Genomic DNA, 17078 nt, shown 5'->3' on the forward strand with positions numbered 1-17078 from the left:
GGTGTAGGTGGTGCTTTGCTGAATTCATAGAAAATCCACTGGAATGTGGAGTTGGTTGAAGTAAGCAACAAAGTTACCTAATTATGTTTTCTGTTCTTCCCTTTCTCTTTATGAAGTTTGTTTGATTCTGATTTTTGCTCAACTTTTCCTTGATTGTTGAAGGGAAGGGTTCAAAATAACTCTGCAAAATTGGAATTTCATCACAACCCATGTGTAGAATTTTTCTGTCTGAATTATCTGAAGGAGGCGAGACATTCAAGTTGGAATGTAGCTGCAAAGGTGAACTTTGCTTTGGCTCACCAAGAATGTGCTATTAAATGGTTTAGTATAAAGGGTACTAGAACTTGTGATGTCTGCAAAAAGGATGTTAGAAACCTTGCTGTCACTCTATTACAGATTCAAAGTGTTCGAAATCGATTTGCTGGAGCAAGTAGATCTCAACTCGAAGATGTAAACGAGTACATGTACGTCTACTTTAGTACAAAAATTTTGAATTTAGATTGTGTGCGCGTAGTTAGTCACATATGGACCATCCATCGGACGATCGAGATATGGTTGACTACATACATGCGCTCACAAGGTTGTGACTTCACACAATCTAAATCCGATAAAGATCTTTTTTTATTTCTAATCAATGAATGAAGTTTGGCTATAAGCTTCATTTTGGAGCTTCATGGATATAATTTCAATCATCAAGAATTATGAACCATTTTATTTGTCTGCTCAATTTTATAGGGTTTGGCAGGAAGTTCCACTGCTTGTCATTGTTAGCATGTTGGCATATTTTTGTTTTCTTGAGCATCTGTTGGTAACACTAACAATCCTCTACAATGAACTGTAAAGTTTGCAATGTCTTAAATATTTTTCTTAGAATTCTATTACACAAAATAGTTTCTATCTTTTTAAAAAGAAAAATTAAAAATGAATACCAAAATAGCTTCTGATTTTCTCTTCTTTGCAGGTTACAAAAATAGGAACCGGTGCATTTGCCATATCTCTTCCATTTTTTCTGTGTACTAGGCCTGCTCTCCTCCATGACATCATCAACCATGGGTAGGTTTGTAAGAGTTTAAACTAAATAGATACTTACGCTGCATATTTGAAAGTATCTTCAATAAACTTATCAACAGATAACTACTGGTCTGATCATCGTTCGGTGAGCTTCCATTAGGAACAGCCTCCTGATTTGTTTTCCTCCTCCTTTTATAATTGCCTGCCAAACGCCTTCGACAGCTTCTCTTCCCTTCATCAAACTCTTGAAGCAAGTGAAACCTGTTGACAGAATGAAAAAACACGAAATAGAATGAATCCAGATCCAATCTAAACCTTAAAAACTGCTAAAAACACTATTTTTTCAGTTATTCGCAATCTGGTAAATTAAGAACCGATACACTGCAAAGAAAAAGAACTAACCTACTACATTGTTGACAGAACCGCTGCATCGTGTTTCCAACAAGAGCCTTACTGTCCTTCGAGTGCACCTCACAAACTTTATGATGTCGGTGATAATCTTTAGCATTGTTGAGATCTGCGCGACAATCCTCCACCTGACAAAATGCTCTACTGGAGCTACCTCCACCAGCTACTCTACTTTTCTTCCCAGTGTTCCTTTCCCATGTAACAATTGTTCATGTGTGTAATGGATTCACACCCTTACGGTACGCGCGAGTTATATTTCAGTTCAATACTAAATTGAATCCAATCGATACGAATCTCTATCGCGCATATATCTGGACATGAATCTCATCATGAATACCTATTCATTATGGTGAATCATCACCTAAACTTAGTGCAGTCAACTTTGTTAAACTAACCATTATTTTTGTGTAAAGTGAAAAGCAGGTTCATATGAGTTTATGCATCTTTACACTTTTCTCTGGTGGTTCTCTTCGTGCATATATTTTACTCATTGGTAACCAATTTCTATGTGAATCTTAAACTCATTACATGTACTTTTCACTTTAAAAAAAGATTGATAGTACTCATGTTGAATCCTGATTCATTAGGAAGAATCCTGATTCATGTATCCATTCCCTTACTTTAGGAGTTGTAGCATCAAATTCCCAAATTATACTTTATACTTCACGTATAGGCCATGCAATCAGGATATATCCTTAAAATTTTCGCTGCATTCAATTGTTTACCGAATTGATTATATTGGTTCTATTATATTTGCATAGAATCCAAAGTGGAGCTATGTGTTATGTATATATTATTCATATTGCCTTAGTAATCACCAATCCAATGTATATAGAAATGTGGTACATGTGCATTTTCATTTGTATTGACTAAGCATATGTTTGGATCCACGTTTAGCACTCCATTTTCGCGTCCCAATGTATAATACACCGTGATTTTCTAAAGCTCCAAATACTAGCTTTTGCTAGACGTGCGTCTTTTGCTATTTCAAACGCGGAAACAAACAGACACTAAATATTCTCACTTCCCTAAGAGAGACAATAATTGTCACTTCCCTACCAGCATATGATTGAGTATACTCTTGAGTGCATGTTAGTGAAGCTCATACTTTGATTGCATCATTTAAAACTTGGTCCTATTCATTTTAAATTAACTTAAGATATTCCTTAAACTCCTACATGAATAGGTATTTGAATATTTCATATTGCATTTGGGATTATGAATCAGTGTCTCCAACTTTAGCATATGTGAATTTAGAAATCAAATGGAAACATAAAATTGCAGTTTGTGGACCAGTTGGAGCAGGGAAATCATCACTTTTGTATGCAATACTTGGAGAGATTCCTAACATATCAGGAACTCTAAGTTTCTAATATAACCCATTTAGTTTTGACAAAATATCTAACTTGGTCCTTGAAATTGTAGGACTATATTAGTCTACTCTAGACCCTCACATTATCAATATTCCAAACTGCTTTCTGAAATGCATTTTATTACAAATTCAGATAGAGGATTAAATTTTGCAATTCTAGGAATGTTTTTAATATTAATGATGTGGGAGACTAAGTTGATGCATATGTACTTTAAAATATTTATATAATATATATGTATCAGTTTAATTATATTTTAATTTTCTTAAAATATATCATTTATCAGTGTAATTATAGTTTAATTATCTTTCATCTTTTAATGACTTTATTTTTCCATAATCAATTTTTTAATATTAGTAACTTTATAACTTTACCCATTTTAAGTAAAACTTAGTCTTTTACTAATCTATCCCCTAACATTTATTCTTTTACTGTCATCTTTTACTAATACCTTTGATTTTTCTCAATCCAAATGCGCGAAAACGACGGGTACCCGTGCGGACGCACGGGTAAGACACTAGTTCACATAACAAAGCATAATAAGTTTTCGATTAATATTATAGTAAATTGTTTATGAAATATACAACTCCGGGATATTAAAAGAAGAATTTGTCTCCTTATATGAAACTAATGCCAAAACAATGCATGTAACTCTTAAAAGATGATATTGATAGTTGTTAAAAGTCATTGTTGTTGAATTTAACATTACATTCTGTACAGCGTAATATCATAGGAGAGTAACATTCCTTCTATTATATAGACTTGAAAAGTGTATTTTTTTTGAATAAATGTATCATGTAAATTTAATAAATATCCATGCCCGTCACTAAACGATAATTAAATATCCATTTATTTTATCTGTGGAAATCTATTAAACCATAAAAAACGTATATGTGATAGATTTTTTTTCGCGGATACGCGTGGCTATGGATATCTATTAAGCTCATCATGAATTTTTTTTCCAACTCAAAGTTGACTTGTTATAAGTTCACGAACATCCCAGTTCAACTTGTTAGGTTTAACTCGCTTATTTCCCAGACTTAAAAGTAATTTTTTAAAGTGTATTTTATATATATATATATATATATATATATATATATATATATATATATATATATATATATATATTTGACATTTTAAATTAATATATTTTTTAAATAAAAATTATAGAACTAAAATAAAATTTATAAGATTGAAATTAATACGGCGTTGATTCTATTTGTATAATTTTTTTAGAAATAATTTGTAACACCCGAGGCCGAAGAAGGCGAGGGGTGGTTGCACCGCATGTAACACTCGAGGTCAAATACGTCTAAGAAAGGTCGCCACATCAGAATGAGAGGGATCCTGAGGCCGCGCACGTATGAGACTGCATGGTTGAAGGAAAAGCTTATAAAGATTGATGGGTACTACCTATACCAACAAGATGCATCTTCTTTTCGGTAGCCCGTTCCATAAGAATTCCACAGTTAAGCGTGGAGCAATTATGGGATGAGTGACCTTCTGGAAAGTTTCCCGGAAAGCGGGTCGTTACATAATTTTCTCTCTTGAGAATATAAATTATCAATTAAAATCATTAGATTAAAAAGAAGATAACGTTAAGATTTGGAGCAAATATTTAAACTTACTCTTAAACACAATATAATTCATCTCATATATAATCAACTTAGTTTTTAGCTCATATTCGGCTCATTTTGTTCATTATCCGACTTTCGAACTATTTTCGAGTTGGTTCGGTTCAATGTCAGCCCTAAATTTTTACTTAACTTAGTAAATATTATAAACAAGGATTCAAGGTGTACGAATTCTTTTAAATATGGAGCGTATCATAACTATATAATGAAAATAAAATAATTTGAGTTTCCTTACCCAAACAAGTTATTTATTTTCTATTTATTGTCTTTTTATACATCAAGATATCTGTTAAATTCTTTAAAATATATAAAGTATATTGAAATCTTAAAAATATGGATTATAATTCTTTGAATTTCAAAGTAAAAAAACTTAATTTTAAACAATATCTAAAAAATAGAATTAGAAAAGTCAACTAAAAAATCTTTCAAAATCTTCAAGACATTTTTTCTCAAAATAAACTATTATAATCATAATCATTTGACTCCTAATTTTTAAAAAACTCATACATAGAATTATTATCATTTTATTTATCATGAATATAGGTAATTTTAAACATAGACAGATATTTTTAATGAAATTATTTAAAATGATAATATCAACATTAGACTTCAAATTTTTTGAGTGAACATTTGATTAGGTTAATATCTTATTTTTCGTCATCATTTTTTATATATTTTCCTCAAAAGTTCAAATTAGATCTCACATATTTCATGGACCAAAAAGGAATTTTCTTTCTCAAAATATAATATATTAATAATTCTAACTTTTTTAAAAGAATAATTAATTTATAAATATTAATAATTTATTTATAGTAATTAATAAAAATAGATAAATATTATCGCCAAAGATTAAATCTTAAATCAGCAAATTACATTCATCAACCATCAATTAACCAACACTAATCACCTTAACAACTCTTATTGACGAACCAAATATACAATAAATTTGAGTTAAGAGCGACTTGAATATCCAAATTCAACTTCTAATTAAAACATTAGTAATTGGTTAGACTTTACATTTTAATTTTAAAGTCTAACTTGAAAATTCAAATTATAAAAATAAATAAATTAAAACTTGTATTCTAGATCATTGTAACTAAGAAACTATAATTATTAATAAATCATTGCCTTTATATTTATAATTAATATAGGTAGCTTTAAAATTAGAAAATGAGTTATAATGGTACTAGTTTAAGATTCGGTTTGACGTGACTTAATTTTGAATTATAGTTTATAGTTTATAGCTTATAAGCTTATATGATAATTTAGACTTATTTAATAACGGTCTTTTCATCACGTGTTTATAGCTTATAGTTTATTTTTCAGACGCTATTTCAATTAGCGTTTTAACTTATAGTTTATAGCTTATCATTTTTTTCCCTTTTTATCTTAGCGTTTTGTCATACCCCAAAATTTGCCCTCCTGATTTTACTTCTACGGACTGAAACTTTGCATGCACGCGCATCTTTCCATCAAGACATTAACATATCTTTGCATTCATTCAAAGAGTATATGTGTTCATCAGGCGCATTTTTTAGTTAATAATGATTTATGCCTATTTTATCAATCCTTTTAAAATTTAAAACTTTATTCTATTTATTCAATTTGAGTTGAATTTTAAAAGATAGTATTACTAACTCATATTATTAGTTTTGTTATATTTTTTAGGTGAGGTGCAAATGTCAAAAGAATTTTCAATGTCCATTATCCATTTTTATGTAAAGCCCAAATGGGACATTAGAAAAACCTAAATTTTTTGTTATAAATAGGCTGACAATAAACCCTTAGAGGGGGACTTTTTCCCGACGTAGATACCCCTTTTGCCACTAACTCTATTACACTTTTTCCATGTACAGAACCTTCAACACACAGACCCTATTTGCTCACCCTCACGTATGTACAGTACAATCCAACAATTAACCCTTTTTGTTTTCTCTCACCGTATTGAAACCTCCAAAACTAACAACATTCCTCTTGACTTTCACCTGACCATACACTAATCCTTTTCAACCTGCATCAATAACAGTATATTTGTTTCTCAAATCCATATACACTCTCATTGTTAAAATCGAACCCGCCATAATATAAGCCTTTTGACATAGACATAGCCATGAAAAACAGAGTGGAAGAGAGCAAATAGATGGAAACATCTTAGTCATTCTAATTTCTAAGTACAAACCGTCCAAAAATCAACAGTAACAACAAATATCATAACATCATCGAAGAATTGGAAGAGGATGACATCTATTCTCACTGCAATTGATATTTTTCTCTCATAGATGTTTTTGTTCTTTTTTTCAGGATTACAGAAAAGAGAGATGAATGCATCCGAAGCCCTGTTCACGAAGCAACTACAATCGTGACTCCCTACCGACGAAAATTTCTCAGCCGCCCCTGTGACACACATCTACTCCACTTCGACGAGATCAAAGGCTCTCCTCGCCTCGTTGCGTTTGATTTCATGGCTACTTGATGTGGACCATGAGTTTAAGGTGCGGGTTATGACAACGTTTTAGTTGTTGAAGAATGGGAAAGAAATTGATAAGATTGTTGGTGCGAAGAAATATAAACCTGCAAAATCAAGATAGTAACATCATCACCGCCACGATTCAAGCTTTCAACGCCTCAAAAACCTAGTCATCTGAAGCAATTAACACCGAAATGCAAACTCACCCGCACCAGTTCTGATCCACAAAGCGATGACACCATATTTTTTTGCTCTGATGCGTACACTTTCGCCATCAACAACGACGAGCTTCGAACCACAACGCACGCAGCCACGGGAGTCTCTCCGATCACCATCGTCAGCCTCGCACCACCACCGTGCCGGATTCGTAAAGCCACAAGGAATACCCGATCGAAACCGACCCGGCAAACAACCATCCTTCAACAAACTTAAAGCACCGATCTGCAGCAGGTAATTCAACCGACGCGAGCAACTTGTACAACATCGATGATTCCGCAATTTTAGATCACCGCGAAATTCCCCTTCAACGGTAACTTATCCTATTATTCAATCGTTGATGAGTCATTTTTGTTATAGATGCTATGATTTCTTTGTATGAATTAATTTGCTTGTGATGTTGGTAAACATGATTGATTTTGTTGGAGTGAATCAAAATTGTGAGAGAGAGATGAGTTAAACATGGTTGTTGTTGTTCAATAGAGATTACATGAGAAAGAGGAAAAGTTGAAAATAACAGAGTTTCTGTTGATTGATGCAAGGGAGCGGCGGCTTGAAGAGCCTAAGGAGGCTGGTCTTTTTTTTTGTGTGTGAGCAAACCGGTTCTATTTGGTATGGGCTGAATTTACAAAGCCCAATTTGTTTCTTACTATACCCTATTTTTATTTATGGTTTTTTTTAATAATTTTTCTCAGGTTTTATTTTAATTCGTATAGGAACAAAAAATTTCAAGATATTTTATGTTAGGTTTATTAGATTTTATTATATATATATACAAACATATTGATAGATTGGGAATTAGAACTTTTTTTTTCTCTTATATATAAAATACTAAAAAAGTATCCTCTTAGAGATCTTTTGTCATTTTCTCGATTAATTGCTAATGTCTCTTTATCATTCGTATCGTTCTATGTATATCCGTCACTACCTATTTTCTTGTTTATTGCGAGGAACATTCGAGCGAGTACATTCGAGCTGTTTAACTATTCTTGTGGATAGTCGCAAATTCCTCCCCACGCTCTCGCCGCAAGATCTCCAATAATCCAGATCTAACGTCCAAGAGCTACACCTCCACCATGCACCTTCACAAGGGGGCCACATAAGATCGCAAGGTTAATCAAAATCCTCCGACTACGCGCCTATCAAGATCCGAAGCTAAGTATTTAATTTATCTTAAAGTCTATTTTATTTCCTTTTGATTTTAGGGTTTGCCTTTAACCTTTCATGAACTGTGCATACATTCATCCTTTTGTTTCTGCCTTTTTTAGGGTTTACCTCCGAGGCTTTCCTCCGACGCCAACCATATCAGATCAAATCGAAAGCTAAGTCCTATTTCATATTTATTTTAAATAATCATTCTATTTTATTTTGTTAAATTCGATTGCCATTGAATTAGCCATACACTCACTGCGTCCTTTTTCCTTTTATTTTGCAATGGTCAGAGTCAATGCTTCATACTCAAGGCAAACCTTTGCCCATCAACCTTCATCAAGCGAAGCTAAGTTTCTTTCATACTTTTTCTCTGTATTTTTATATTTTTGATTAGGGTTAACCACACTCGATGTCTGAACTATAATGCACTCACATATACCTTGTTCTTGTTTTTCCCACTTTTCAGGGTTTGCCAAATGCCAAGGCTACGAATAATTGGTAACCCTAAACTCAAATTCTAATTATTACTTGTCTCAAACCTATTAATCTTATCCCGCTGGTTTCAATTCCCCTTTCCCTCCGCTGGTTTCAATTTCCCTCTCCCGTTATTGCTTTAATTATTAATTGCCGTGGTTAGTAATTTTAGGGAGTGATAACCTTGAATTGAATCTAGAATCACTAATTTTACAAGATAAATGTCATCGAAGTTAACCACGTGATTGTTGCACCCACGCACACTTTTGGGGTACCCTCTCTGTTGCCTGTTGCCTTGTTGCCTTGTGTTTTTTGCAGAATAGCCAGTCCCTCGAATATGAGGATACCTCAGCCATGTTGCCTCGATAAAAGGTCATGAGACCCTAAAAATGATGCTGCCTTCGATACACTAACATGACCTCGACCCTCGAAAGTTGCCCACGAATAAAGCTGAGGTATCTTCTGGTTGCCTACGAAAGGCTATTCTGATTTTTCCCCTTAGACTACCTGCCCCTCTATGGCATGGGTCAGTCTTTGGGCGAATGATAACGAGATGACCCTTCAACCTCCAAACGAAAGGCTTCCTGCCCTCTTATGGCAAGGATAGACCCTTTCATCCTGAAAGGCTAAAAAGAGACCTATCATCTAAGTTCAAGGTAATTGCCCCTAATTGTTTTGCCTTGCTCTAAACCTCTTGCTATATTCTTTCTCAAAATTCTTCGAAAGGGCAACGCTTATTTACAAGCTAAAGTCCCTATCTCTTTCATCTACATTTTCTGAAAACAAAAGCAAGCAAAGCAATTAAGAGCCCATGGAAAACCATGGATGCAAAGGGTGCCTTACACCTTCCCTTTGCATAAATTACCCCCGAACTCAGATTTCTTTAAAAGGTTTTTTTCTGTTTCTTTTAGCCTTTCCGATATTTGGATAAAATAAAAGTCGGTGGCGACTCTTGCTTACCGCGACATTTCGATAAATAAAAGTCAGTTCACCGTATTACAGAACTGGCGACTCTGCTAGGGATGCTTTCGAATTAAAAGAGGGGTTACCTTAAAGTTTAGGATCACATAATTGTTTGTTTGCTTGCTTTATTTTTCAAGGTTGTTTTGGGTATTGAATGGAAGATGAATCCTACACCCGGATTCGAGTGCACCTTAAGATAGGAGCGGCATAGTCATGGAGACCTCCCTTGTGCATGCTTGGGATTGGTCAAAATGAAGTTCGCGCTTGAGTTAGGCCTCCACTGGTTATTGTGTACCTCTTTTGCATGAGAGAGGTTTATACATATATCTTTGGGTGCGTCGGAGCTCAAGGACCTTTAGTCACCTTTAACCCATCCTGACTTTTAGGAACGTAGTGGGAGGGCTATTCTTGGTGCATGCCAAGTTATGGTCGCTACCCGATACTACAGCTCAGATAGGTTTCTTCCTAAAGTATCATTGCGTGGTATGCATGTACCATGTTCGAGGGTGCTTTGGAGGGGCTGACAATTCTGAGTAACTTGGTAGAACCCGTTGCTGATATCATCCTTATCCTTAGAAGTACCTTTGGGGAAGGGTAGTCACCTGGTCATACTCCATGCAAGCCTTTAAACTTAAGGACTCTTGTGTGACTTGTTTGTTATCTAACCTTCTATTTCCTTGTAGGATTTGCTTGTAGGACAATTCGTCCTCACTACCTTATGCTTTAACCTTTTATTTCCTTGCAGGATTTACTTGTAGGACATTTCGTCCTCATTGCCTTATGCTTTAACCTTCTATTTCCTTGCAGGATTTGCCTGTAGGACAATTTGACCTTATGCTTAACTTAATGCATTGCATCTGGATGACATCATAACATCATAAAATCACATACTAACTAACCCTTTCAAAGATCTTAGGAATTTAGGGCGCACAATTTCAGGCGCTCTTATCAAGGACAGAATTCCTATCTAGGGGCAAGAGGATTTACTTTCCTCTGGCCATTTGCCTTCCAATTCAAAGACACAATACCTATCAAGGGGCAAGAGGATTTATTTTCCTCTAGCCATATGCTTTCAAATTCAAAAGTAGAAGTATCCCGAATCAGAGGCTATGACCCACTGGATATGGTGAGCTTGATTCTCAAAGAAAGACATTCAAGGACAGAAGTCAGAATTCTTCAGACAAAGACGCGACCAAACTATTTTCTAATGTTGCTAACTAAATTCCTAAAGATCCTTGAAAAGATAGCATTTGCATTCATAACATCACATAAAACTAACTTTTCCTTTCAGGTCGACCAACTGGTCAGAAAAATACCATCAACAAATCAATCCGAATCAGATGAACATTCTGGAAGCTTGACCCCCAGACTTCTGAAACATTCCAATCAGATATACATTCCGGAAGCTCGAACCCCGGACATTCTGAAAGTTCCAATCAGATGAACATTCTGGAAGCTTGACCCCAAGACTTCTGAAACATTCCAATCAGATATACATTCCGGAAGCTCGAAACCCGGACATTCTGAAAGTTCCAATCAGATGAACATTCTGGAAGCTTGACCCCCAGACTTTTGAAACATTCCAATCAGATATACATTCCGGAAGCTCGAACCCCGGATACTCTGAATCTTTACACCAGTTCCACAACCACGACGCAAGCCACATGCACCTAAGCGTCAATTCACCGAAATCAATATGTCGTCGACCCAAACATTACAACATCTGTTGAAGATCATATTGATTACTCTGAGGGATGCTCCTAAGAATTCTAACACCTCCACTCCTGGCTATAAACTCAATGCGAGGTGCGCGTACCATTCCAACATTCCTAGACATTACAAAAACAATTGCTGGACATTGAGGAATAAGATTCAAGATCTAATCGATGACGGGGAAATCAAATTCAACCCTCCTGAAAACTCCTATGGTGATCACCGCTCCTATGCCTAGTCATGACAAGACTGATTGACGTCTAGACGGATGAACTTTTGGATCATTAGATCTACTTTCATTTGCAAGTTTCTTTTCTGTCTGTTTAAACATTTGACTCATGATAGACATTATCTGCTTTAATAATCATCATCAGTGCATTGCATATGTTTGTCTTGAATAAATTATTTCGCTATCACTCATTTAAACTGCATCTTTACTTTGCATATGTTTTGTGATAATCAACTCCTGCTAAGCTATAAGCCTTATGAAGGAGGATGACGAAAACGATACCGCAACCTCATACAGTATGCTTTTGAGCGGACTATGCTGACGATGTACAGGCATTGTTTCAATTCCTAAACAGTGGAGATATAAGGATGTTAATCCCTCGTCAACCCTTTTGAGCCTAAGGAGTAGAAGTTTTCTTTCACGTGCAAATTGAAACCCTTGATCATAACCTGGGGCAGGGTAGTTCTCAGTTAGTTTGGCTGTGCATTCTATTTTAAGAGAATCATTCCGCACACCTTTCAACAAAGGTTTCAATCACAAGCGCTCATCCGCACACATCAAAGAAGTGTTGGAGATGCCAATCAAAAGTCAATGATGGTTCATCAATCATTAAGCAAGGCAGTCAATATCTTTCAAAAAAAAAATGAAAAACATATATACAAAGAAAAGCCTGTTAAGTCAAAAATCAAAAAGAAGACTTAGGCAAAAATCAAGGCATCCCGCTGACTGTAAGCTCAAAATAGACAGTTCAGGCAAAAGTTAGGGATATAAAAAAAGATGAAAAAAGAGAAGTCAATAAATTTCTGAACAACACAATGTTGTGACTACCAAAAGAAAGAAGTGACTGCCATCTCAAAAGTTCTCTCTGCTTGTGAACCATCATCATTATCAAAGATGCAAATCCAAAAGTCTCTTGGAACCCGAATGCATAAGTTGAATTAACTGAGCTTAGGATTGAAGATCATCACGAAGAGGGGTGGGTACAATCAAATTTTGAGCTATTATCCTTTGTTTCTTAAACCGTGAACCAAGCCACGTTACAACCCTTGAAAGTCCTAATTGAAGCATGGTTAGTTCGAAAGCATACTGTCATAACAAAGGTATCCCGACTCCTTAAGGTTTACCATAAATGCCAAGTTGATGTCACGTTTTTACAAACGGCATGTTGTTATAAATATCATGTTCTTACAAGTGTCATGTTTTTACATCTCCTGCTTTAATTTTTTTCAAAAAAAAACTCAAGACAAACGTATGCATTGCATCTCATGAATACATTATTAAACATATTCTGCTACATAATTTCCAATGTTAGCAACAGAAAGAATTTGCACAGGGTACAACTAATGACCGAAAGTTATCCCGACAGACAATATTACTCCAAGAGGCCATGTCTCTTATGTATACAGGGGGCATGACATGTTTTGCCCAATCAATCTGGGGCAATCAAGTCAAGATTCCAAGAATCTCTCTAAAGCCAAACAGTCTAGGGCATCAGCCTGAGCCTATGATTACTGGGGGCATATCGCCCATAGTGTACATCTCATAAAGTCCTTGCGAGGCGAATCCTTCCAAAGTTCCTACTAACTGGAGAAAATCTATGCAAGTCCAGTTCAACGTCTTGATCAATACTCAGTGGCGTGCCCTGAATCAAGTAGTAAGTTACTATGATACTGGGGGAAACTTTCAAGACACCCACATCTCCCCACAGAGCCACGGTCATAAGATCATATCCGCACAGAGTAATCATTAAGAAAATATCTTCAAACATACTCGTCCCGACAAAGACATGGCTCCCCAGCAGAGCTTACATCTTCAACACTACCGGTAATCCAACATGTTGCTCTTCTCCAACTTGGTTTATTAATATCTCTAAATCAGGGTACATCAAACTACTGATCATCCCCAAGCTGAAACCATAAATCCCTAGTTAAGCATCTTCAAGACAAGATCGGACAATAAAATCACAAAGACATAGAGATTTATTTTCTCAAACAAGACAACATAAATCATATTCACATATCATATGTCATAAACATATTCATACATTGCATACATTACCTCATAATGAACTCATGCATAACATACAAAGTTCCTCATTTATTTTGAGGGACTCATTACATAACCCATGCATCAAGACATGGCAAAAACTAACTTTAGCCTTTTCAGGTTACTGCTGCGGTCGAATAAACATTTTCAAAACCTTTGGATATTAAGTCGATACCTTGGACGGTTCCTTAATAATCTACCTTTGGATATTAAGTCGATACCTTGGACGGTTCCTTAATGATCTACCTTTAGATATTAAGTCGATACCTTGGACGGTTCCTTAATGATTCACCTTCAGAGTTAAGTCGATACCTTGGACGGTTCCTTAACAATCTACCTTTAGATCTAAGTCGATACCTTGGACGGTTCCTTAATGATCTACCTTTGGAGTTAAGTCGATACCTTGGACGGTTCCTTAATGATCCACCTTCAGAGTTAAGTCGATACCTTGGACGGTTCCTTAACAATCTACCTTCAGATCTAAGTCGATACCTTGGACGGCTCCTTAATGATCTACCTTTGGAGTTAAGTCGATACCTTGGACGGTTCCTTAATGAACCACCTTCAGATCGAAGTCGATACCTTAGACGGTTCCTTAATGATCTATCTTCAGAGTTAAGTCGATACCTTGGACGGTTCCTTAACAATCTATCTTCAGAGTTAAGTCGATGCCTTGGACGGTTCCTTAACAATCTACCTTCAGATTTAAGTCGATATCTCAGACGATTCCTTAAGCAATCAACTTTTCAAAATCTAAAAGCGGTAACCTCGGACGGTTCCGTAACGATCAACACTCAAACAACTACTTCTCAAGCACTCCAAACATAATCTAATTCATGATTTACTGGATGGCATCTTCAAGCCCATCTCCGACAAAGGTCCTTACTTCAACTAAGGCAAATTTCTTGGTATTCTAGTGTTCAATCATCTTCCACCTTCAGATACCGACTGACACACAAACCACTCTACATCTTCAGGTTTAAGATAATTGAACAGGGGCAGCTGTCATACCCCAAAATTTGCCCTCCTGATTTTACTTCTACGGACTAAAACTTTGCATGCACGCGCATCTTTCCATCAAGACATTAACATATCTTTGCATTCATTCAAAGAGTATATGTGTTCATCAGGCGCATTTTTTAGTTAATAATGATTTATGCCTATTTTATCAATCCTTTTAAAATTTAAAACTTTATTCTATTTATTCAATTTGAGTTGAATTTTAAAAGATAGTATTACTAACTCATATTATTAGTTTTGTTATATTTTTTAGGTGAGGTGCAAATGTCAAAAGAATTTTCAAGGTCCATTATCCATTTTTATGTAAAGCCCAAATGGGACATTAGAAAAACCTAAATTTTTTGTTATAAATAGGCTGACAATAAACCCTTAGAGGGGGACTTTTTCCCGACGTAGATACCCCTTTTACCACTAACCCTATTACACTTTTTCCATGTACAGAACCTTCAACACACAGACCCTATTTGCTCACCCTCACGTATGTACAGTACAATCCAACAATTAACCCTTTTTGTTTTCTCTCACCGTATTGAAACCTCCAAAACTAACAACATTCCTCTTGACTTTCACCTGACCATACACTAATCCTTTTCAACCTGCATCAATAACAGTATATTTGTTTCTCAAATCCATATACACTCTCATTGTTAAAATCGAACCCGCCATAATATAAGCCTTTTGACATAGACATAGCCATGAAAAACAGAGTGGAAGAGAGCAAATAGATGGAAACATCTTAGTCATTCTAATTTCTAAGTACAAACCGTCCAAAAATCAACAGTAACAACAAATATCATAACATCATCGAAGAATTGGAAGAGGATGACATCTATTCTCACTGCAATTGATATTTTTCTCTCATAGATGTTTTTGTTCTTTTTTTCAGGATTACAGAAAAGAGAGATGAATGCATCCGAAGCCCTGTTCACGAAGCAACTACAATCGTGACTCCCTACCGACGAAAATTTCTCAGCCGCCCCTGTGACACACATCTACTCCACTTCGACGAGATCAAAGGCTCTCCTCGCCTCGTTGCGTTTGATTTCATGGCTACTTGATGTGGACCATGAGTTTAAGGTGCGGGTTATGACAACGTTTTAGTTGTTGAAGAATGGGAAAGAAATTGATAAGATTGTTGGTGCGAAGAAATATAAACCTGCAAAATCAAGATAGTAACATCATCACCGCCACGATTCAAGCTTTCAACGCCTCAAAAACCTAGTCATCTGAAGCAATTAACACCGAAATGCAAACTCACCCGCACCAGTTCTGATCCACAAAGCGATGACACCATATTTTTTTGCTCTGATGCGTACACTTTCGCCATCAACAACGACGAGCTTCGAACCACAACGCACGCAGCCACGGGAGTCTCTCCGATCACCATCGTCAGCCTCGCACCACCACCGTGCCGGATTCGTAAAGCCACAAGGAATACCCGATCGAAACCGACCCGGCAAACAACCATCCTTCAACAAACTTAAAGCACCGATCTGCAGCAGGTAATTCAACCGACGCGAGCAACTTGTACAACATCGATGATTCCGCAATTTTAGATCACCGCGAAATTCCCCTTCAACGGTAACTTATCCTATTATTCAATCGTTGATGAGTCATTTTTGTTATAGATGCTATGATTTCTTTGTATGAATTAATTTGCTTGTGATGTTGGTAAACATGATTGATTTTGTTGGAGTGAATCAAAATTGTGAGAGAGAGATGAGTTAAACATGGTTGTTGTTGTTCAATAGAGATTACATGAGAAAGAGGAAAAGTTGAAAATAACAGAGTTTCTGTTGATTGATGCAAGGGAGCGGCGGCTTGAAGAGCCTAAGGAGGCTGGTCTTTTTTTTTGTGTGTGAGCAAACCGGTTCTATTTGGTATGGGCTGAATTTACAAAGCCCAATTTGTTTCTTACTATACCCTATTTTTATTTATGGTTTTTTTTAATAATTTTTCTCAGGTTTTATTTTAATTCGTATAGGAACAAAAAATTTCAAGATATTTTATGTTAGGTTTATTAGATTTTATTATATATATATACAAACATATTGATAGATTGGGAATTAGAACTTTTTTTTTCTCTTATATATAAAATACTAAAAAAGTATCCTCTTAGAGATCTTTTGTCATTTTCTCGATTAATTGCTAATGTCTCTTTATCATTCGTATCGTTCTATGTATATCCGTCACTACCTATTTTCTTGTTTATTGCGAGGAACATTCGAGCGAGTACATTCGAGCTGTTTAACTATTCTTGTGGATAGTCGCAAATTCCTCCCCACGCTCTCGCCGCAAGATCTCCAATAATCCAGATCTAACGTCCAAGAGCTACACCTCCACCATGCACCTTCACAAGGGGGCCACATAAGATC

The 17078-nt window shown here is 35.7% G+C and overlaps 3 long non-coding RNA genes across 3 annotated transcripts; 1 reads left to right on the forward strand and 2 right to left on the reverse strand.

Annotated features, from left to right (window-relative positions):
- The first annotated feature begins 34 nt into the window (after nucleotides 1–34).
- LOC131657433 (uncharacterized) lies at nucleotides 35–2236 on the forward strand. The gene is made up of 3 exons (XR_009300664.1): nucleotides 35–464; nucleotides 962–1053; nucleotides 1432–2236. It is a non-coding gene; the product is annotated as an uncharacterized LOC131657433 (long non-coding RNA).
- A 4376-nt stretch (nucleotides 2237–6612) lies between these two features.
- On the reverse strand, nucleotides 6613–7725 carry LOC131593609 (uncharacterized). The gene is made up of 2 exons (XR_009281027.1): nucleotides 7097–7725; nucleotides 6613–6994 (listed from the first exon to the last, which is right to left on the reverse strand). It is a non-coding gene; the product is annotated as an uncharacterized LOC131593609 (long non-coding RNA).
- Nucleotides 7726–15477: 7752 nt separating this feature from the next.
- Nucleotides 15478–16590, reverse strand: LOC131593610 (uncharacterized). Its single transcript, XR_009281028.1, has 2 exons — nucleotides 15962–16590; nucleotides 15478–15859 (listed from the first exon to the last, which is right to left on the reverse strand). It is a non-coding gene; the product is annotated as an uncharacterized LOC131593610 (long non-coding RNA).
- Nucleotides 16591–17078: the final 488 nt, after the last annotated feature.

The sequence above is a fragment of the Vicia villosa genome, linkage group LG3 (assembly GCF_029867415.1).
Source record: "Vicia villosa cultivar HV-30 ecotype Madison, WI linkage group LG3, Vvil1.0, whole genome shotgun sequence".
Classification (NCBI taxonomy): Eukaryota; Viridiplantae; Streptophyta; class Magnoliopsida; order Fabales; family Fabaceae; genus Vicia; species Vicia villosa.